Genomic DNA, 23,695 nt, shown 5'->3' with positions numbered 1-23,695 from the left:
ATTATCTAAACTAGCTGACTCATTTGATAAATTAGGAAATTGAGGCCCCCAAGTGGGTGAAGTAATTCAGCCAAGTTCAACTTCAATCATGAGATAGAATTTAACAATTTTGATATTTCTATCCTACTCTTTGGAAACGTTGCCTTTGACCTGTGATGGTTTATTCCCTCTTGTAAGAAGATTTAGAACCTTCCTTTGGGGTTTCTTTTCAAGATACATTAAAGTGATACTCTGGAGTATTCTCTCTAGGGTATGCCACACACTTGCTAATCATAATTAGATCATTATCCCTTCCTATCTTTGTAGAACTCCCTGTTAATAGGATGGTTACAATCCCTGTGCATGTTTGACTTGCTTATAAGACAGTGAGTATGAATTGGCAGGTTCCATAAACATTTGCTTGGTACCTACTATGTCCAAAGTTCTGGGGATACACAGACAAAAATGTCATTGTTCCTAGTATCCTCAAGGAATTTTGGTGCTACTTGGCATGTAGTAAGACCTTAACAGAGGTCAATGAAAGATCATTCGTGGAGGGCAAGAAGAGCACTAGGAGGATCAAGATAGTCTGGTGGGGGGGGGTGCCCTTTATTTCCAGTTTTCAAGCTTTCCTTCTTTATGTTGTGTGCATGGTATTTATCTCAGAGTTATATTGAAAACATTCATGAAGCTTTCAGAAGTATTTAATAAATAGGGCCTCACAGAGTCAATGCTGATTTTAACAGCAGTGCCTTTTATGTCTCCAAAGAAAGGCAATTGGATAATGAATTACCCCAGGTCACTTGAGTGCCTCAGTGTCTTCATTTGTAAAATGAGGGGGATTGAATTGTATGATTCATTAGACTCCAGATTTTGAATTCTATGATTGAAACGATTCAATTGAAATCTTGTGTCTTAAATGTTCTGGTTAGGGTTAGTCAAGATGACCTCAAAGGTCCCTCCCAGTTCTAAAATGCTTCACACAGACCTTAAACATCACAGTCTCCTTAGGGTGATAAAATGGCTGGCTGCCTTCAGGACTGCAATTCCTTTTGGAGGCATGGAATAGAAAGCTATCTGGGCCAGTCCAGATGTGATGTAGAATTGTGTTTGCTTCCAACATTTTATTTAGCAATCTTAGGTCTGTTTTTTCTTGTAAAACTGTTGAAAACACCTTTGTGGTCGATGATCACAGTTGTAGTTCCCATTACTTTTAAGACAGAATAGAAAGCATCTTAACCTGTAGAAGAGAGTTAGTTGCCTCCCGGTCTCCAGTCAAAGTGTGATGATAAATAGCTTTCTTTGCTTGCCTTGTACCCTTAAAGTATTATTAGGGAAGTGTGCTATAAGTTTCAGTAGCAGACAGTCATACAGATGATGGCCACTGAGGATGAGGATGAGATGTGGACCACCTTTGAGGCAAGGACATCTCTCTGCAGCCAGAAGCGAACTCATTTTTCTGTTCACACCTCATTCTGTCATGGGTTATAGTCCTTTGGGGGCAGAGATGGATTGTTAGTTTGCTAAAAATAGACTTTAATTGGCTATTGTACAGAATAATGATTTTAATTTGACAGGTGAGTCATAATTCAATCAGCCTATTAGGTATTTAAAGTTGCATGTATGTTTAGGGTTGGGAATAAGCTGTGGCTCCCAGAACTTCTCTGGAGGCAGCACATAGCTAACTCAGACCCTGGAGCTGGTTATGTTCTACTCTTGACTCTCTGAAACAGGTCCAGGTGACAGACTTTTTTGCTTTTTTTTCCCTTTGAAGACTGAAACAGAATCTTTAAACACACATGACTCAGAATGATATACTTAAGACTATTTTCCTTACAACTTGCGAAGGAATGGAGTGTTTCTGATTTTCTTTCCTTATTCAGCTTTGAGATCTTTTGTTGTCTTTTTTTTTCACTTAAAGAAAGTAGTGATATCTATGTGCAGGTAGTGGTGTGTATATTTGCTCAGGTTGATGCAGTTGCATTTTTATTCAAGCTTTGGAAGGTTTCTACTTAACCAACACTCCACCCCTCACCTCCCACCCCCCCAACAAAAAAACCTACCACATTCCATTTGGCTTGAAGAATCTTTATCTCATTATTCAAGGAAAAGTAATTCTGCCCTTCTATTGGGGAGGGGAAAACAAAGGTGTTTGCTTCTATTTTACTTGGTCCAATGAGAGCCGTCCTCCAGGGCTTCCTTCCCCTTTCATTCCTTTTATTTGTATAGCAGAGCAGTGAGTATTGTTTGTAGCAGACTTTGAGCCAGATGTGCCTAACTATTACAGAAATGAAGTCTGACAGCTGCTGGTTAACCTTTTTAATAACGACTCTTCTACTTTAAAGCCTTATTAGATATGAACAGTGTTTGCCCAAAGGGAATGGCAGCCCTCTCCTTGATTGCCAGTGCTATTGTCAGCAGAAGGTGATTAGCAGTATTTTGTGGTTCTATTTATTTTCTTCCTGATAGAAACTGTTACTAGACTCTATCACATTTTGGTATTGTTACAAAGTGTTTTGGTGCCATTGAAATGGATTGTTCTTTTACCTATGTATATGTAAAGAAAGTAAAAGTAAAAAAAAATGCAGAGTTGTCTTGCTCCTTAAGATTTCCCAGAGTACTATGGCTGGAATTGTCTTTTGCTTTGATCACATTCTACCTTGTATCATACTTCTTATGCACATGTGATATCCCTCCTGGGCAATTATGATCTCCTTATGGGCAGAGATTTTGTTGTTTATCATCTTGCTTTCCCTGGTACCTAGCAGGTACCTACCATGTAGCAGGTGCCCAGTAACTGTTGAGTTAAACACTTTGACAATTAAAGTTGCTTGTGAGTTCAAGGAAATGTTAGGAGTGCAGGTACTTGTGCCTGGACCTTAGGGATGCACCTTGGCTTATGTGTAAACTCTCACATGTTACAGATGAGGAAACTGAGATGCAAGTTCAGTGTTTTCCCCAAGGAAACACAGCTAGCCACCTAGAAGCAAGGCTGAGATTTGACCATAGGCCCTCTGACTTGAAGTCCAGTCTTATTTCCATAGCAACACACTGGTTCTCTCAGGGCATGGAGTGTTTTATATAAACTTTGTCTTTCTGCCTGTTTTTTTGAGCACTGAAATCTCCATTCCGTCTAATGTAAGTGATTTAAAAATAATTTATCTATTTCTTTGTTCAACAAGTTTTATTACATGCCTACTTCACACAAAGTACTGTGCTTGGGGCTTGAGAATACAAATCCAAATATGAAACAAGACAACGAGGGAGAAAAAAATGTAGCCTTCTGTCAGAGACTGTTTCCTGATATAAAAGACTTCCTTTTTAGCCTGTTTTGCTGGATCATCTTTTGTTTCCTCAGTGCTTGGATGTATGTACCTCTAGATTCTATCCTGGGTCTTTTTCTCATTATCTATGCTGTTTCTAGGTTATCTTCCTAGCATCCATTTATCTATCTTCCTGTTATCCATCTGTCTATATGTCTGTCTGTCTGTCTGTCCATTCAACCATAATCTTTCTCCAGAACTCCAGTTGTACATCACCAACTACCTTATTGTCATTCTCCCCCTCCCCCCTGACCCCATATGTTCTAGTCATGTCTCAAATTCAGCATTATTTAAATAAAATTATTTACCCGCTCTTTTCAAAACCTCCTCTCTTCCAGACTTCCTTATTACTGACTTAGATACCCCTATTCTTTGATTTATTTGTGTTTGTAACTTCAGGGTCATTCTTGAGTCCTTTTTCTGTCTATCCTTACTTCCAGTGAATTAGTCTGAGTGTTTTATATCTTTCCCCCTTTTATTCACGTGGTCATTTTTTTTTTTACCTGAATTCACCTGCTCGTTGAGTAGGACTTTTGCAATAGTTTTTTAATTGCTCTCCCTGCTTCCAATTTCTTCTTTCTCCAGTCCATATGTGATTACATAGCTCCCAAATTAATATTACTAAGATTAGTTGACCATACCTATTGTTTTCCTGCTCATAAATCTTCAATGACTTCCTGTTCTGTGAATCATAAATAGAAACTTCAGTCTTGTACTTAAATCTTACTCCCATCTTTCTTTCTAGGTTTACTCCATATTATTCCCATTACACATTTATACTTGAGCCAGAATGGCTTATTAACTGTCAGTCAGTGAGCATTTACTAAGCATCTCCTATGTGCCAGACTCTGTGCTATGTGCTGATGATTCAAAGAAAGTTAAAAAAAAAAAATCTTTGATCTCAAGGAGCCCATGCTATAATGGGGGAGATTAGGTGCAGAAAACTAAAATAGTTCAGAAGTCATCTCAGAGGGATAGCACTGGCATTGAGGTGGACCAGTGAGAAACTAAGCCCAGGCTACACAGATATTCAGGGACAGCAACAGGATTTGATCTCTGGTCTGCCCTCTTGCCAAGTCCAACACTTTCCACTACAGCCCAGGTGTTAAATGTCCAACTGCAGAAATGAAGCTGAACCCAATTTGACAAAATAAATTAAAAATTTAGTAAAATAAAGCTAATGTCCATTTGTGATTCTCAGTGGCAAAGCAGTCCTCTGGGATGTGTTTCTAATTGATTTTGGCACCACTACCCTACTCCATGCTTTTTTTGTTTGGTTCTAGTGGCAGGAGTGGAGCAGTGGGTCAAAGTTGCTAAAAGGCAATCTTGGTCACCACTGTCAAGAAAAACTACCCAATAATTATTGCAGGAGTTCTTATTTAGGGAACTGAGAAGTTGTTTTTATTTTTAATATTTTGAAAATTATATCTCAGTTTAATCCATTTCCTTTGAAATTCTAAATATGTATTTTAAATGTTTAAAGACATAATTGCGAGAAGGGCTGCTCCTTGCTTTCACCCGTCTCCTTCAGTGGTCCCTGAGCTCAAAAAAGTAAGCACCCTGCAGCTGCAGGCCCAGGGCCTGGCGGGGGTCATTTCATTGCTCTGGGGAACTCCCATATGAGGAAACACCCTGTATCAAGATGAATAACAAGCTCTTTCTCTGCAGCTTATTTTCTTAGTTGCCAGGAGCAAGCACTGAGATGGTAAATGACTTGACCATGGTCACATAATCATTAGTGTTAAGAGGTGGGACTTGAATCCATGTCTTATTTGCTTTAAGGCCAGTTCTTTCTTTGTCATACCACACAGCCCCTGTAATGATAGCTGTTGAAAAGAGGATATGTATCATAAAGTAGTAAATTCTCCATTAACTGAAGTTTTCAAGATAGCAAAGGCTGACGGATCACTTCTTTTTTTAGCAATAGTATTTCATTTTTTCCAATTACATGTAAAGATAATTTTCAGCATTCATTTTTTATAAGATTTTGAGTTCCACATTTTTCTCCCTTGATCCCTTTCCTCCCCTCTCCTCAAGATCGCAAGCAATCTGATATAGCTTATACATGTATGTATAACATGTATGTTAAACATATTTACACATTAGTCATGTTGTGAAAGAAGAAACAAAAGGGAAAAATCACAGGGGAGAAAAAAAGAGTGAAAATAGTATGTTTTGATTTACATTCAGACTCCATGGTTCTTTCTATGGATGTAGATAGCATTTTTCATCATGAGTCTTTTGAAATTGTCTTGGATTATTGTAGTGCTGAGAAGAGCTAAGTCTGTCATAGTTGATCATTGCATAGTGTTACTGTTACTATGTATAATGTTTTCCTGGTTCTGCTCATTTCACTCAGCACTAGTTCATGTACATTTTTTCAGGTTTTTCTGAATCTTACTGTTTACCATTTCTTACAGCACAATAGTATTCCATTACATTAATATACCACAACTTGTTCAGCCATTCTCCAGTTGATAGACATCCCCATAATTTCTAATTCTTAACCACTACAAAAAGGCCTGCTATAAATATTTTTGAACATGTGGGTCCTTTCCCCTTTTTTATGATCTCTTTGGGATACAGACCTAGTAGAGGTATTGCTGTATCAAAGGTTGACTATTCACTTCTCAAGAATTATATAGACGAGATTCTTATTCGGGTATGGGTTAAATCAGATGACCCCCCAAATTCCTTCAAACCATTTCTGACTGAACATAAAATTATGACAGCACCATCTTAATACAAGAATTCTGAAGAATAACTGATTACAGTGAACTATACTCTAAACACAAAGTTCTGCATCAGGCAGCTGCATCTTTTCCTGTAGAATGGTTTTTAATAAATGATAAAATGAACTTGGATAGCATACAAACTATGCTGTTATGATTACATGCACCCAAGCAAAACTTTTTAGAAAGATCTCTTTCTAGGAGATCAGGGGAAAGACGAAGTGTATGTGAGCTTGCCGCCTCCAGGGAACCACAGTTACACCATATTCCCATTAGTTATAAGTGCTCTCCCTTCTGGAATAATTATTTATGTATTTATTTGTTTACGTTTCATCATCCTAGAGAAAGTAAGCTTCTTGAGAGCAGGAGCTGGTGTTTGTTTTGCTTTTGTAAACAAAAGCATGTCCTACATAGTGTCTGCATTTGACAAAATAGACCACACCCTACTTTAGTTGTACCATCTGTCATACATAACCTTCATTGGTTTTTCATTTACTTAGTTAAACTTCTTTTTTGTTCCTACTGTTCATTTGCTTCGGGTTAGTTCAGTGTTTCCCTGAATTCCTCCTAATTATAATTTCTTATTGTGTGATAATACTTTACTTTATCTATAGAGTGACAGTGACGAAGTCATTTATTTCCTGAATCTTGGTAGTCTCATTTCTAAAAATGTGGATAATACTTGAATTACCTATATCAGGGAATTGTTCTGAGGAATGTGCTTTATAAAACTTAAAGGGCTACATAAATGAATCACCATATTAGACAATAATTATTGTTGTCAATGATTTATAAAATTCCAATAAAAATTAAAAACCCAAACTAGGCTGCCTTTTGTTTTTGATATTCCATCTGTGTGCCTTTTCACACAGGAATTCACTTCATTTTTACTGTGGCTTATTTACAGCACTTGGAATTTCTACTTAGGTGGCTTCTCCCATGTGATGCCTTTCCTGATACACCTCCCCATTTAGTAGAGATTTCTCTTCTCAATGTAATTGTTCGAACTTATCTTTGTACATTTTATATTTCCCCATAAAATATAAACTCTTCAAGGGCAGAGGCTATTTTTAAAAAATCCCAATTATACTTGGTATATAAATAGGCTCTTGTTAAATGCTATTCTTTCTAGCTTGAATAGCCTCTAACTTTTTTTTAGATGTGAAAATTCTTTCCATTTTTCTTTACTCAGTTCATCCTTTTCTAACTACTTTGGCTCACTGTGATGTCTTCCCTTCTCTGACCACCTAACACTTGTTTTCTGTAGAATTCTTTTTGATACTTATTTATTTTATGTGCCTGTAAATCTTATAGTCCCAATAAGATCACAAGCTCCTTGAGAACATGGAATACATTATACTATTTTAAATCTCCAAATTCTAGGTACATGGTTCACAGATATTTCTTAAATTAATTTTGATCTCCTTTGCATGTTTCATCCCGCTGTCTCTAAAGTATCGCGGTGTGGGTTAGGTTAACAGTTCTGAGAAAAACAAAGGGAATGAATGGTTCAGAAACAAAATTGAAATATTTCTTAAGAGATGTTATTAGGCAATATTAGATGGTCGAAAGCCAATGGTAATTTTTTGGATGGGTTGATTGAAACTGTTGTAGCATAGTGTGATTTGTGGAAGAAAGGAACAGAGTAAACAATGAAATGGAGTAGAGGGACATAGGAGGAAATGAATAAAGTAAAAAGGGAAATGGTTAGTTACTGGCAGGGAAGACCTGAGTTTTGGAAGAGGTGTTTGGGGGAAACTTAAGAATTGTGGGAGTTTTGTGATTGTAGCAGTGAGAGAGGGAGAGAAAGAGACAGAGAAGAAAAGGAAAAGTGAAGATAAGGATAAACAAAACCTTGTTGACTTCATAGAGAAAAAGAGGGAATTGCAAACATAGTTGCTTAATCAGTACTTGTGTTTAGTTGATCTGTGATCATATATACATTGATTCTTTTTTTAAACTTTAATTTTCTAAGAAAAAAAAAAAGAAATTTTCTGCAGTGAATATTGATGATTGTCTATAAGATATATCATCCATGGTGGCTTCTGGTGATTGTCTGATATTTAGAGCCTTTGGCCTAAAAGTAATTTTTTAAAAAGCATTATCTTTCTATATGATTGTAATTGCTGATGTTTGAAAGTCATGAAATTTAGTTTGCATTCTTGCTGTTATATTGATTTTTAATGTTTATTTGCAAAACCTCAAATGTGTGTTCAAATCCTTGAATGCTTTCCCAGAATTATCCACTATGCCCTTCCCTTAGAAGTGAAATATAATTTTTACAGCCTTGCAAAATGGTATTTAATGGTGGCTGACAGTATAGTGTTTAAGGACAATATGTATTGGACACTTAAATTTTTCTATTATCTAGTTCCTGGCACAGATCATTGAATTGAAGTTGTACTGAGATTGCAGAAAACCTGGCTGTTTTAATAACCTTAGCTATGCAGATTGGTTATTTGATCCTAGGTCCCTCCCATACTTTGTTAGTTCTAGAGACATGAAAGGAAAGAAAACGTTTTGTTTTCATTCCTTTACGGTTTGTGGACAAAGATTGTATTTGTATCAGTAAAGCAGACAGGAGTGACTTAGTTCAAAAGGACAGATTCACATCTTCATTTTCTTGGGTTGAATTATGAGATTGTAGCTTACTCTATATGGGTTAGTTTTAGGAAGCCTCAGGTTTCATGTTGAATAGCCACACTATTTGCTATCGATAGATTTAATTGAATTCAGTTTTAAATGGATAACTCTGTATATTAGTCATACTCAATGCTTCTTTCAATATCTCTTGCATAAAATATATGCCTCATTTGGATAAGCAATTTCATTTACTGAGCCTCTACCTTAGTTTAGTCCCTTACCATTTCTCCCCTGGGCTATTGCTATTGCTTTGTAATTGTTTCCCCTGCCTCCTTCTTAGAATCAGATTTGTAATAGAGCTCAGCCACCATTTCGTTTTACCTATTTCATAAAAGGAATCCCCTATATACTGTATACTGTGGTATACTTCACAAATAGTCATCTAGCCTCTGCTTGAAGACCTTCATTGAGGGGGTACCAACCACCCCCTACGTAGCCCATTCCAGTTTTAGATAATTCTGATTATTAAGCTATATGCTATAGTGGATATAGTGATGAATTGATTTGGAGTCATGGAAAAGCAACTTTGAATCCTGCCTCAGACTCTTACTAGCTGTATTACCCTGGTAAAGTCACAATTTTTCTCAGGCTCAGTTTTCTTATCTGTAAAATATGACTATTACCACCTACCTCCCAGGGTTGTTAGGATCAAATGAGAGTTTAAAATTTATATATATTATATATTTTGTTATACATATCTATACCTCTTCCCAATTCTTTTATCTTTTTCTTTTTATATACATGAATATATAAATATATAAATAAATTCACATATATAAATATTATATATAGTTATATATATATATCTGTATCTCCTCCCAATGTTCTTGTCATGTTTTTCATATATATATATAATATATATAATCTGCCATTTTCCCTGAAGTTTATTTTTGCTTTTGTTTATATGGGCCTTGACTTGTCTAGTTTGAGGCAGCTGGTGACACAATGGATAGAGTACTGGGCCTGGAGTCAGGAAGACCTGAGTTCACAAAGTTCAGCCTCAGACATTTACTAGCTGTAGAAGCCTGGGCAAGTCATTTAACCTCTGCCTCAGTTTCTTCAAGTATAAAATGGGGATAATAATAGCATCTACCTCAACAGGATTGTGAGGATCAAATGAGACAGGCACATAGTAATGTTATATTTAAATGCTTAGTCCCTTTCCTTCTCTGTAATTCCATTGGTATAGGGATCTCCCATCCTTTCTCTGAAGTGTGCTAGACATTATGCTAAGCAAAACTTAGAGTACTTTACCGATGTTATTTAACATCTTCATCAACATTATTGTTCCATTAGGTGCATACATACCAAGTACTGATTATTTCATTTTGTATGATGCCTTTACGCATAATGTCATTTCCCTTATCTCTTTTAACTATGTCTACTTTTACTGTTGCTTTGTGTAAGGACATGATCTCAGTCCCTTCTTTTTAAAATTTTGTCTGTGGCATAAACAATTCTTCTCTAGCCTCTCATTTTAATTTTGTGAATCCTTACGTTTTAAGTATTTTTTTTTGTGTACAACATATTGTTGTTTTCTACTTTGTAAGACATTCTACTAGTCTCCTGTGGGTGAAGCCCTTCCATTCAGACTCACAGTTATAATTGTTAAATATATTTTTCTTACATCATATTGTCCTATAGCTTTTTTCTCTCTTTGCCTTTTTCTCCGCATCTCCTATCAATAAAGAATTTGAAGGTGGGCAAAGCTACTGATAGCATTAGCAATTAGTTTTATTCCATTCCTTAGCTCCTCCTCACTTCATCTAGTTCAAATTTTCACCAGTGGTTCTTAGAGTTTCTTATTTTCCATTTAAGTCCCCTTTCATGATCTGTCCTCATATTTAAAGAGCTTTTTTGGTTTTTGGTGTGTGTGTGTGTGTGTGTGTGTGTGTGTGTGTGTGAATATTTGTTTCTCAACTCTACCTTCCCTCCTATAGCTCCCTCTCTCCTCCCCTGTCTATTCATCCTTGTTGAATTAATGTATTTCTAGACAAAACTTCTTTATGTGTGCATGCTGGTGTTCCTGCACAACCCTTACTTGCCTGTTTGAGATGCCCCTTCTTTATGTACTTTCTTTTCACACCTGATTATCAGAAACAGTAGTTTCCTTCCCCTTCTTCCTCATTTCTTCCACATTGTTTTTCCTCTAAAACCCAACTTAACAAGACAATTTTACTCCTAGCCACTGCTCTTGCTTTTTTCTTTTTATTCACTGTGTGGCCCTTGAAAACTTTTGGAATTCTGGAGAGGCATATTGCTCTTTTCTCCTTCTTAATATAACATCTCTTAGCGTTTTCCAATTGTTTAAATGTTTCTAGGTTTCTCTTGTCTATTTTATTAAAGGTCCACTTTATTTATTTATTGTCTTTAGGATGATACTCAATTTTGCAAAATGAGTTTTGTTTTTTTTAATTAAAAATATTTTTCAGTTGCCTCTTGTATATTGTGTTCTGAGATTTCCTCTTCTTTGTAGTAGTTGCAGCTTAGTGATAAGGTCTTTCCTGATGCCCTTAGTTGTTAGCACCAGCTGTGCCTTCTCCTCTAAGGTACCTTTCACCTACTTTCTATGTATATCTTATGTCTCCCCCATCATAATATTAGCTCCTTGAAGGCAAAGACTATTTATGGGTTTGGTTTTTTGTATCTTCAGTACTTAACATAGTGTCCTTCAGGGCAGCTAGGTGGCACAGTGGATAAAGCACCAGCCCTGAAGTCAGGAGTACCTGAGTTCAAATCCGGCCTCAGACACTTGACACTTACTAGCTGTGTGACCTTGGGCAAGTCACTTAACCCCAACTGCCTCACTAAAAAACAAACAAAAAAACAAAAACAAAACATAGTGTCCTTCACCTACTAAGTGCTGAGTCCAAGATTTGTTTGATCAGTTAGAATTCTTTCTCTTCAGTACTGGACCTGAAATTAGGAAGAACTGCATTCAAATCCAGCTTCACTCACTTACTAGCTGTATGACTGGAAGCACTTAGCCACTTTTTGTCTCAGTTTCCTCATCTGTAAAATTGGGAAAGCACCCTACTTCCGAAGGTTGTTGGGATGATAAAATGAGATAATATTTGTAATGAATTATTCCCATTGCAAACTGTAAGTAGGCTCTTTGAGGTTAGGGGTTGTTTTTTATTTTGTACTTCTAGCACCTAGCTTAGGGCTTTGAATTACATCTCAATAATATCGGCTGCAAGAATGTTTTTTCCCTTTTTCATGAGAGAAGACAACAGGAGTTGCTAGACTTGCCTTTTGTGAGATCTTTGTCTTTTGTGACCCTTTTCTGTTTCAATCTTTTTTTTTTAAAAGACAGAAAGAGTCCTGAATCCTTTAATGTGTCTTTTAAAATGACCGAGGAAAGGTTTCTCATTCTTCTGCAGTTGGGAAAATATTTACTGAAATTACTAGAATATAATTGTAATTGTCCAAATGTAACTCTTCATAGCTACAGAGTACTCTAGGATACATATCACTAAGTACAGAAGTCTATTCGTTTGTCATTTTAAAAGGCTATTTTCTTAATTTGAAAGGACATTTAAAAAGCATTAAAGCATATTAAAAATAATCTGGCATTTTTCTTGAAGTTTATTTTTGCTTTTGTTTTTGAAGAATGTCAAGTATAATTGGGTGGGTTAATAAGCACTTAATGAACCTTTTCTCTTTTGAAATGGCCTACAAGATAATACTAAGACTGTATTAGAACACACTGGAAAGTAGTTGAAGTAGTAGACAGGGCAGCCCTCATTGCCTTAATCATCATGTGTATTCTTTCTGTCTTTGCTTAGCTAGCCTCACTAGTGCCAAATTAAATGGGGATAATGTTTTACATTTTATAAAAGGTCTCTTCAAGGGACATGAAAGCTGATACAGATGGAGTCAGTTTTCATTGCCACATTCAGTCCTGCTATTTGTAGGTGTACTTCAATTTGCAGTCTGGCATTCTTAGAAAAGTACCTGTGAAATTAAATATTTGTAAATTATACACTATTTTTGATATAGTAGTACTTAAGATGTTGTGCACAGGAGAGTACACTTTTCCCACATGGAATAATTCTCATTTCATTCTAGAAGTTGAAGTTCTTCTTCTCACCCTATTTCAATAATGCTTACTTATTCAAGTACTAAACCTTTTTGGTTAACATCTTATCTTATTTTGTGTGTGCTAATTTATATCACTGAAACTACCAAGTTGCTTCTTGCTCCTGGGACCAATAACAGGTTTCATTAAACTTATTATCATTTATGGATTCTTCTTATTTGTTCCATGTAGTGTGGAAACTCTTTCCTCTTCAAGAAGCCTCAACTATCTTTTGTGAGGAATGCGAATCAGTAAATCCACAAATATTTATCAAATGCCTATTTTTTTGTCAGCATTTTGCTAGGTACAGATCCCAAACACTCTATTTCCAAGGGGTATATATGTTATCAATGAGACATAAACATGTATAATTATATATTAAACATAGAAGAATACTGAATAAATACCAAATAAATCTAAAGTATTTCTCTCTGATGGGTGCATTGGGATAAAGAATTGCTTTGTTTGGATTGTCATACCTGAGCTACAGTTATTTTGAAAAGAAGAATTCTTTGAGACAGATTTGAGGACGGAGTGCTTTCCATCCATTGGACAGGGAGATGAGAAATTCAGTGTTATGTAAAGTACAGAAAGTACAATGTGGCTGGATGGTGTAATTGGAGAAGCAGCATGGTTTGAAAGAGGTTGGGAGCAGGTTATGAAAGAATTGAAAGTCAAAAGATGGAAGAAAGTATGGGAGATAGGAAGGCAGGAACAAGCATTTATTCTACCAGGTAGGTAGACACTGTGCTGAGCCCTCCCAAAGAGTTTATATTTGACCAAAGTTTTGATAGGAAACCACTGGAGTTAACTGGGGCAGTGACATGGTCAGATCTACATTTAAGTAAAATCATTTTAGTAGGTATGGGGAAGATATATTAGAATGGGGGAAATGTCAGAGAGATCAATTACGAGCTCATGGCCGTAGTGAGTTAAGTTTTGGTTATTTTGAATTTGAGACATAGCTAGGAAATCTCCTTTTTATGTCCGATTAATAGTGGGTGATGTAGGACTGGAGTTCAGGGGAAAGATTGAATGTGTTTGTGTGTGCACGTGTGCACATGCGCTTATCTGTACATACGTCAGTACACATAATTAATATTTATACACATACACACGTATGTGTGTATATATACATATGCACTATCTGCATTGAGATGATAATTAAACCTGTAGGAATTGGTGAACTCAATAAGAGAAAAAGTATAGAGGAAAAGAGAGTCCAGGACAGGGCGTTGGGAAACAGACACGATTAAGGGCATGATAAGAATGGTGCCCAGCAAAGGAGCTGTCAGAAAGGTAGGATGTGGGTGTGGAGTAGATCCATACTTTTTGAAAGCCATCTTGGAAAGATCTTTTAAAGCCTGGTAGTCTGGTCATCTCTGAAGACATCCTTTATGGTAGTCACTGATAGCCAGATTATGAGTTTCTCAGTAATATTTTTACTATATTTTTAGCTTTAGGCTTTTGTAGTTTGTCTTCCCTATCATTTCTACATTGTGTGCATAACTTGCTAATGCTGGAAAATATAATTTAAAAAACATAATTCAAGCATTTTGGGACCATCATAATTCTAGTTGGCCTGAGCCCCAAAGGCGGGGTAGGTGTATTTATGGAATTTCAAATTCATGTCCCATGTTGCTGCTACTTTGACTTTTTAAAAGTGAGCTCATAAAAGTTTCTTTTAAAGTTTAAGATCTTCAATAGTATAATTTGTTAGAATGACAAATTATGCTGGAGATTTCAAAAAATGACATACTAAAAAGATATAAAAATTTTCCATATTTTATTCCATTTGATCATTTACCACCTTATATTCAGATAGGTCATGGAAAATGTTCTAAATCAGGGCTTCTTAAACTTTTTCCACTTTGTGACCTCTTTTTGCCCAAGAAATTTTTATGCAACCCTGGGATATATGAGTACAATAGGTATATGTAACTTTCTACTGTTGCCAAATTTTTGGGTGACCCCCACATTCAGTTATATCATTCTATGTGGGGGTGCAATCCATAGTTTAAGAAGCTAGGATCTAAATGAATGCTATAGGTGATAAGGACTTAAAAGTAACCATATGGATTAGAAGGAAGCATTTTTGTCATTGCTTGTAATGTGATCACAGATTTAGAATTTGAAGCATTTGAGAGAGACCGTATCATTTTGTAGATGAAAAAACTGAGGCCAAGACAAGAGGTTAAGTGAGTTCCCCATGGTCACACAGAGTAGAAAGTGGCAGAATTGGACTTTAACATCAAATCCTGCATTCTTTCTGGTGTACTATATTTGCTGTCTTATTATTTCATTTAACTTCTCTGTTCTTAAGAATATATACTGGGGCAGCTAGGTGGCGCAGTGGATAGAGCACCGGCCCTGGAGTCAGGAGTACCTGAGTTCAAATTTGGCCTCAGACACTTAACACTTACTAGCTGTGTGACCCTGGGCAAGTCACTTAACCCCAATTGCCTCACTTACAAAAAAAAAAAAAAAAGGAATATGTACTTCTGACTGTGGAGATGGCCAATGTAAAGCGATGAAATTTTGCCACTGTTTCTCCCAAAATATGTTAAGTAACTTGAAATGTCCAGTTAAGTATTGGCAAGTCATATTTTTTGAGGATTCCCTTAATAAATAGAGGGGATCTAAGGGGCCACCTAGTTCAGCTCATTCATATTTTAGAGGCCCAGAGAGATTAAGTAACTTCTCCAAGTAACTATCAGATAAACTTATTTGTAATTGCCATCTCATATTTTGTAGGCAAATAGAAATTAGTTTTATGTTTAACTGATTTGTCAAACAATTCTTATGATAATATGCATATAACTAACCTAGCCCTAACTCAGAATTTAATAATTGTGTGGTCTAAATTAGTGACATTTTGTTGTAAAAGTTGAGTTTTCAGCTTGTCTTAGTGCTAGGTGTTTTTTTGTTTTTGTTTTTGTTTTTTTGCAGAGCAGTGAGGGTTAAGTGACTTGCCCAGGGTCACAGCTAGTAAGTGTCAAGTGTCTGAGGCTGGATTTGAACTCAGGTCCTCTTGGATCCAGGGCCAGTGCTTTATCCACTACGCTACCAAGCTGCCCCTGTTTTGTTTTGTTTTAAGCCAAAAGAGTTGTGTTCCAGTGCAAGGCAGACTCTGTATATAAGTCTTATATTACTTACTGCCAACAAGAGATTCTACAGAATATCTGTTCTATAAGAGAAATTTAAAGTGTCTTTGTATGATCAAAGATCATACTTTTCTAGAATTTTGCAGGTAGGATGGAACTTCTAATACAGCCCTTTTCATTTTACACGTCAGAAAACAGGTTTAGAGCAAGTTTTTTTTTGACAGAACTTACTGTCTCCTCACTCCCAGACCCAAACCCAAATGATACGGGGAAGAGAGAGGTTATTTTTACTTTTGTTGGGACATGAAAGTAGAGTTGGTGGAGAAATATAACACTGAGCCTGGACTTGAACAAATAGGATTTTTGTGGTGGGTGGAACAGAGAACTGTTAAAATAAAAAAGGCACAGAGATAACAAAAATGGTTTGTTGTAGTGGAATAGAAGGTGAGGGCCAGGCCTTGGATTTCTTTTAGCTAGCATAAGGAGACTCTTTTTGTAAATGTGTTGGGTATCTGAGAATTTATATATAATCATCTAGTCCTGATGCTTTTCCCAGGGTAGAAGAATCTGTGTTATTTCAATAACTGTTAAAGAAAAGTGTTAGGAGCCAAATTAGTAGTGCTGCATGTAAGTACATGCACTGGTGATATTAGGGCAGCATTTTCATTTGGCTTCAGTAATAGCTGCTATTAGGCATATGATGAATAGTTAGTTATTACCATCCCTTCTTCTTGTCCCTGTCCTCCTTCCTGTCCCTTCTCTTTCCCTTTCTTCCTCCTCTTCCATGAAATAATTTGTTTTCACTTCTGTGGCATATTAACATTCCTTCTCCTTTACCAGTTGCTTCCCATGAGTGAGGATTCCTTTGCTTGATAAATAGTTACTGAATTATTAGTATTGTAGTGATTGGAATGATGCCACCTGCTGGAGACTTACTGTAGGAAAACTCCAACATGAGGAGAGGGCCTCTGAGGGCAGGACCATGCGTCTTTTCTTTGGTGTCAGGAGGTGACATTTGCTTGTGGGAGGAAGAAGGGGGAGACTGGCGCGCTGGCTGATGCTCTTTCATGTGGACTGTGACGGAGAGCGGAGCTAGGAATGCTCTCTCCCTTTAATAGATAGATGAATCTAGGCCTTTCTCTTTCTCTTCACCAAATTCTTATTCTCCTTAATAAATGCTTAAAAGTCTAACTCTTGCTAAAGCTTATAATTTATTGGAGACCACTCATTAGATTTTAGATAGCATAGCTAGAATTTTAGCCCCTTACAGTATGTTCATGGAATGTAAAGGGATATGTTAATGATATCAACATTTACATAGCCCTTAAAGGTTTTCGGGCAGGTGTGGCTCCTTAGCCTTGGCAGGCAACCTGCCTAGGGGAAGGAAACCCTGATTTTAAACCTCTGCTGCCTTGCGGCTATACCCATATATGGGAAAGGCTTCAGGAGTTAACCCCAAGGAAAAATCAGGAGTCAGAGTCCCTTAGGTAGTTGGATGTTGGACATCACATCCCTCTGGCAACTCCTGCAGCGGCACTGGTGCCAAACTGTATTGGTTTTGCCTCTCCTTTGGATCCACCAATGTCGCGGATAGGGAAAACCTGCTGCATGGGCAACAGCTTGTTTTCCAATTGATCTGCCCAGGCCAGTGCCCTGGAGAGGACACTCCAGCTACTCCTCATGGGGTAGATACAACACGGGATGTGGCAGTTACTGGTTACAAGTCACTCAGGAGCTGCGGCTCCCGTATCGGACTGCACAGCCACACTGTGGCCTGTGGCTCTTCAAGGCGCTGATCCATGGTTGTCCACGACTGATGGAGGCCTACACACAAAGGTTTGCAATTGTGTTTCTTATGTTATTTCAGTTAATCTTCACAACCCTATGAAATAGGTGCTATTACCCCTATTTTAAAAGTAATTTGCTCCAGGTCATGCTGATAGTAAGTGTCTGAGACAGAATTTGAACTCAGGTCTACCTGACACTCCAAGTCTAGTACCATGTCCATCATATCATCTTGAGATGTGACTGAAACCCATTATCTAATGATGTCTTTCTGCCTTACAATGCATAATTTAGGCTTGCTTTAAAAAAAAAAAGATAGTACTTAGGATTTATAGAATAGTCTTCTCTGGAAATCTGAGCTATCTTATAACTTGCTGATAATATTGCTTTCTGTGTGAGGTGATCCAGTGAATAGCACTGGGTAGAGCAGATATTAAGTCATTTTCCTAGAATCTTATGTCATCAAATACCCCACCCTGGAGGTGCATGGAAGAATACTTTCTTCTATTTCATTTACATATGCTAAATTCATATTTTATAAATATTTCCATGTTACTTGCCACTTTTTTCAGTGTTTGTTTTGTTTTGTGTATAATTTGCCTTTTTGGCCTCAGGGTAGAGAGGCAATGAAACTGTAAAATGTGAAGGGAATGAGGGGAATGAGGAAGGACATTTTCCATTCAGAAGATCCTTGGTGTCTGGAGACTGAGGCAACTGTGTTGTTTAAAATTTAAATTGTGGGTCCTAATCTGGCTCCCCCTCCCCAAGTTTTGGTGGGGAAGCTGGCTAAAATCACTGATAAATTCAGCAAGAGTTTAGGCTTATATATATATATATATATATATATATATATATATATATATATAAAAGTTAGTGAAGAGAGAGAGATTGAGAACAGATTCCTTATAGCATGGAATTCCTAGCTTAGATCTAATTTGGTATAGCCAGAGAGAAAGGAATCAATTTCCTTTCCTAGTAGCCCAAATGAAATCTCTCACCACCAAACTGATGTCCCAAATGACAAGGGGAACTCCTGTTCTCCCTCTCTGGCCACTCCCCTCTTCCTCACCAAAAAGAGGCTCCAGCAGCCTGCTAAACTGTGCTTCCTAGTTCCTCTCTCCCTCCCTGAAAGGGGAGGTCCTTCAAGAAGATTGGTTGAGAGTGCTGATGCCAGTAGTACTCTGCCTCTAAGAACAGCTTCACTTAGGGCCAGCCAGGTGGTCTACATCCAATCACCCTTAAGTAGGTACTTAGTCAGTTTCTCATTCTCATCCAATTCAAACAATACTAAATCAATCAGGTGGGACCCCTGGGCATCTGCCAAAATCCATTATTTTATCACACTACTAAATGAGTCTTAGCTCCTACTTAAGTATAGAAAAGGAGGCCTTTTCTCAATCCTTGTTCTTGACTTCTCTGCAGCCTTTGACACAGACGACCACTCTTTCCTCCTTGGTATGCTCTTCTCTCTAGACTTGCAGAACACAACCCTTTCCTAGTTCTCCTACTTATAATACTTTTTCTCAAGGCTCTTTGTTCTGACTTCTCATCTAGATCATACCCTCTTAACTGTTGTTGTCCCTCAGAATTCTGTCCTGGGCTCCCTTCTCTTCTCCCTCTATACTACTTCATTTGGTGATCTCATCAGCTCCCATGGATTTCATTACCATCTCTATGTGGATTCCTCTGTAGGCCATACTCAAACCTTATTGGCCTCTAAACTTATATCTCCAAATACATTTCAGGTATCTCAAACTTGATATCAGTAATGAACCTAAACTTAACTTGGTCAAAACCAAACTCATCATCTTTCCCCCCCAACCCTCTCTCCTGTCCCTATCTCTCTTTCCCCCAACCTTCCCTGTTACTGACTAGGACAAAACCATCCTCCTTCCTTCAGGCTTGCAATTTGGGTGTCATCCTCAGCTCCTCACTATCTCTCACCTTCTTTCTTTCTCTCTCCACCCCCCTCCCCACCCCCCACCCCCACCCCCCCAATCCTTAAGCTTTTGCCAAGGCTTTCCATTTCCACCTTTGCAACATCTTTTCACAGCCACTAGTCTGGTGCAGGCCCATATCACATCATGTCTAGATTACTACAGTAGTCAACCTGTAGGCCTGTCTCTCAAGTCTCTCCCCATTCCAATCCATCCTCCAAAGTGATTTGTCCAAAGCAAAGATCTGACCAGGTCACACATCTCTTCTCCTTCTCTTCTCTCTCTCCACCCCCACCCCCCAGTAGCTCCTTATTACTTCCAGTGTCAAATATACTTGGCACTCAAAGCCCTTTATAACCTATCCTTCTCCCCTTACCCATTTTACCTTTCCAGTCTTCTTATACCTTACTACCTGAAAGATACTCTGATCTGGTGATACTGTCCTCTTTTTGATGTTCCTTGAATAAGAAACTCCATCTCCCTGGCATTTTTTTCTGGCCATCTCCCCATATCTGCAATGTTTTTCCTTCTCACCTCTGCCTTTTAGCTTCTCTGGCATCCTTTATGTCCCAGGTAAAACCCCATTCTCTATAGGGAGACTTTCCTAACCCCTCTTAATTTTAGTGCCTTCCCTCTCAATTATTTCCTGTTTATTTTGTATGTTGTTTGTTTGTTCCTTTTGGCTTGATTATTGTCTCCCCTGTTAGATTACAAAGTCTTTGAAGGTAAAGATACTCTTTTTGTATCCTCAGCACTTAGCACAGGGTTTGTTACAGAGTAGGTGCTTAATAAGTGTGTATTGACCGACCCCTAATCTGATCACTGAAGAGCCTAGTCTTACTGGCTTCATGTGTATTGGTTATGCATCCATCTATCTCTCTCTCTATCTCTCTATCTCGCTATCTGTCTTCTATCTATATATCTATACACTTATATACATATATGTATATATACAATCATTTTGAAAGAGGTGCTATTTGCCTTGTAATTGAGTTTAGTACTCTACATGTTAGTTTTATTTGTGTTTTTTTTCCCCTGTATTCTCAAGTATTGTTTGTGGGATTACCTTTTTTGTCCATGGGAACTGGGGTGGAGTGTAATTATATGGTTGTTCTTACCATATTCAGTACATATGAATACTTAAATAAAGTCCTTTTACTGTTCATGGCTGAAAGTCTTCCCTCTCCACCCCTCCCCCCTCCAATTTGAATGTTATTGGTTAAAAAGAGCAGAGATGGAATGTGTGTTTACATTCTGTGTTTTGCCATTGTAATGCAAGCAGTGTACAATGAGAAGGTTGCTTGAGCTGTTTGTTATTCCTTTGACTATATTTGCCAGTGCTTATGTGTGGTTGAAATGGTTGATGTATCTTGATATAGTACTGATTGATGACAACTAGACTGTGAAATAAAAATTAGTCATCTTCATTCTGTAGGGTTAAAAAGATCTCTAGCATTCCATTGGCATGAGACTAGATTTACTCGATATTTAAATACGTTGAGAGAGACAGAGGGAGACAACAGATAAAGGCAGAGACAGACTGGCTTAGACTGGTAGAAAGAATTTGCAATGCCCACCCTCATGGCCTGGGCCTGTAGTCAGGAAGACCTGAATTCAAATGTAATCTCAGATACTTCATAGCTGTGTGACCTTGGGAAAGTCACTTAACCCTGTTTGCCTCAGTTTTCTCATCTGTAAAATGAGCTGGAGATAATCCAATATCCTTGCCAGGAAAACCCCAAATGTGGTTATAAATAATCTGAAATGACTGAACATCAGGGAAGACATCAAAATATTGTCTAAAGAGAGGCCTTTATACTTCTCAGTGTAATATTTCAGGTTCATTTTTTAAAATACTAGAGAATTTTTTTTACACATTTGACTAGCTCTTGTGAATATTTTATTAGTGTGAGATAAATAATGCAATTGTTTTCCTCCAAATTTTTCCTTTTATTTTGTTCTAGGAAAGAACTTTAATTTTTTCAGAAAATTAATAGTATTTTATTTTTTCAATTACTTGTAAAGACAGTTTTCAACATTAATTTTTTGAAAGACTGAGTTCCAAAATTTTCTTCTTTACTCCTTCCCCTTTCTCCTTTCCCATATGGCAAGCAATCTGATATAGATTATACATGTGCAATAGTGTAAAACATTTTTCCACATTAGTCATGTTGTGAAAGAAGAAACAGAACAAAAGGAGAAAATCACAGGAGAAAAACAGGCAAAATAATATGCTTTGATCTGCATTCAGATTCCATAGTTCTTTCTCTGGATTTGGATCGCATTTTCCATCGTGAGTCTTTTGGAATTGTCTTGGATCATTGTATTGTTGAGAATAGCTAAGTATGTCGTAGTTGATCATTGCACAGTGTTGCTGTTACTTGTATATGATATTCTCCTGGTTCTGCTCACTTCATTCAGTATCAGTCCACTTAAGTCTTTCCAGGTTTTTCTGAAATCTACCTGCTCATCATTTCTTACACCACAATTCCATTACATTCATATACCACAACTTGTTCAGCTGTTCCTCAATTGATGGGAATTCCCTCAGTTTCCAATTTTTAACTACCACAAAAAGAACTGCTATAAGTATTTTTATAGATGTGAGTCCTTTCTCCTTTTTTATGATCTCTTTGGGCTATAGACCTGGTAGTGGTATTGCTGGGTCAAAGGGTATGCACAGCCCCATAGCCCTTTGGGCACAGAATAGTTTTAATTTCAGTAGGTGAAGGAAATGAGGATAATGTCGGAAAGGTGAAGTTTGGAACTGAGACCCATACTGTTGTTAAATAGAAAATTGTTGTCTTATTGTTGGAAGTATGTTTACCTTCAAAACTGTGTAAGAGATCCAACATATGAATTATTTCCATTGTCTTTTGGAGTATGTATGTAATGTATCTACATATGTACAAACCAGAGAGACACAAATCTTGTTTTTCATCTATATATGTGTGTATATACATGCATGTATACATATGTCATATATGTATGTGTATATATTGTTTCTTGCTTAGGTTTTTATATCACTTACATTTCCAATTGTATACCTCTCCCTAACTCTTCCCTGAGAACTGTTCCTCATAATAAAAAATAAAAAAGAGGAAGGAAAAAATAGAGCAAAACTAACCAATATATCAAAAAAACCGATTTTATAGAAACTTTCCCCATCCATGGTCCCCTATCTTTGCAAAGAAATAGGCAGGGAGGTTGTTTTCTCATCAATTTTGTTTGGGGCCAAGCTTGGGCGTTTGGATGCATTAAGTTTCATTGTTTTCTTATGGATCATTCAGTCACCAAGCAATAATTAAGTGCTTACCATATGTCAGGCACTATGTCAAGTTCTAAGGATGAAAAGAAAAGCAAAACGGTTTCTGCCTTTAAGGGGCATCTAAATTGGGAGATGGCATTTAAGTGAATAGGTACATAGAAGATATATTCAGAATATATGGGAGGTAATCTGAGACAGGAAGGAATGAGTTACTGCAGAGGATAGAAAAACGTCTTTTTGCAGAAATTCAGTTAAATCTTGAACAAAACCCACAGAAATTAAGAGGCAGGGGTGAATGGGGAGAAGGGAGATGTTGTGCAGGTTGAAATGACAGGATTTGACAGTAGATTGGATTTCTGTATTGAGTAATAGTGATGAGTCAAAAATGACACTTAAGTTGTGAGACTGAATGACTGGATAGTGACACATACTATTGACAGTAAAATGGAAGTTGGGAAGAGGGGAGGGATTTGGAAAAAAGATCATGGGTTTTGTTTTGGATGTATTAAGATGCCTGTGGGACTGTGGGTTCAAGATGGCAGTTTGAGAATAAAATTTTTGAAGAAACTGGAAGGAAAAGATAAGAAAAGAGATTTTTTTAAAAAGCTTTTTTGAGAAAAGGCCGAGATAAAAAGCTGATAAGCATAAGAAGTTGGAGGGGAATGAGTGGTAGGGGGAATTTATATTTTACTTAATTAACTAAGAAAAATAGATAATTAAACAAAAGGAAAAACCCCAGTTTTTTTAGGAAAGCTTGAAAGCTAGGGAGATGGTTTGCTAAATGGGAAGGGGGAATTCTAAGAGGTGGGGTAGGGCCTGCTTCAATTGTGAGAAAATAGTATT

At 37.2% G+C, this 23,695-nt stretch overlaps 1 protein-coding gene across 1 annotated transcript in view; it reads left to right on the top strand.

Moving 5' to 3' along the window:
- SND1 (staphylococcal nuclease and tudor domain containing 1) overlaps window positions 1–23,695 on the top strand; it is a 486,824-nt gene that overhangs the window by 130,943 nt on the left and 332,186 nt on the right. The gene's annotated exons all lie outside the window — the stretch shown is intronic.

This window comes from Dromiciops gliroides, chromosome 5 (assembly GCF_019393635.1).
Source record: "Dromiciops gliroides isolate mDroGli1 chromosome 5, mDroGli1.pri, whole genome shotgun sequence".
NCBI lineage: Eukaryota > Metazoa > Chordata > Mammalia > Microbiotheria > Microbiotheriidae > Dromiciops > Dromiciops gliroides.
Note: the sequence above shows the minus strand (reverse complement) of the source record. Positions and strands in the feature narration are given on the sequence as shown.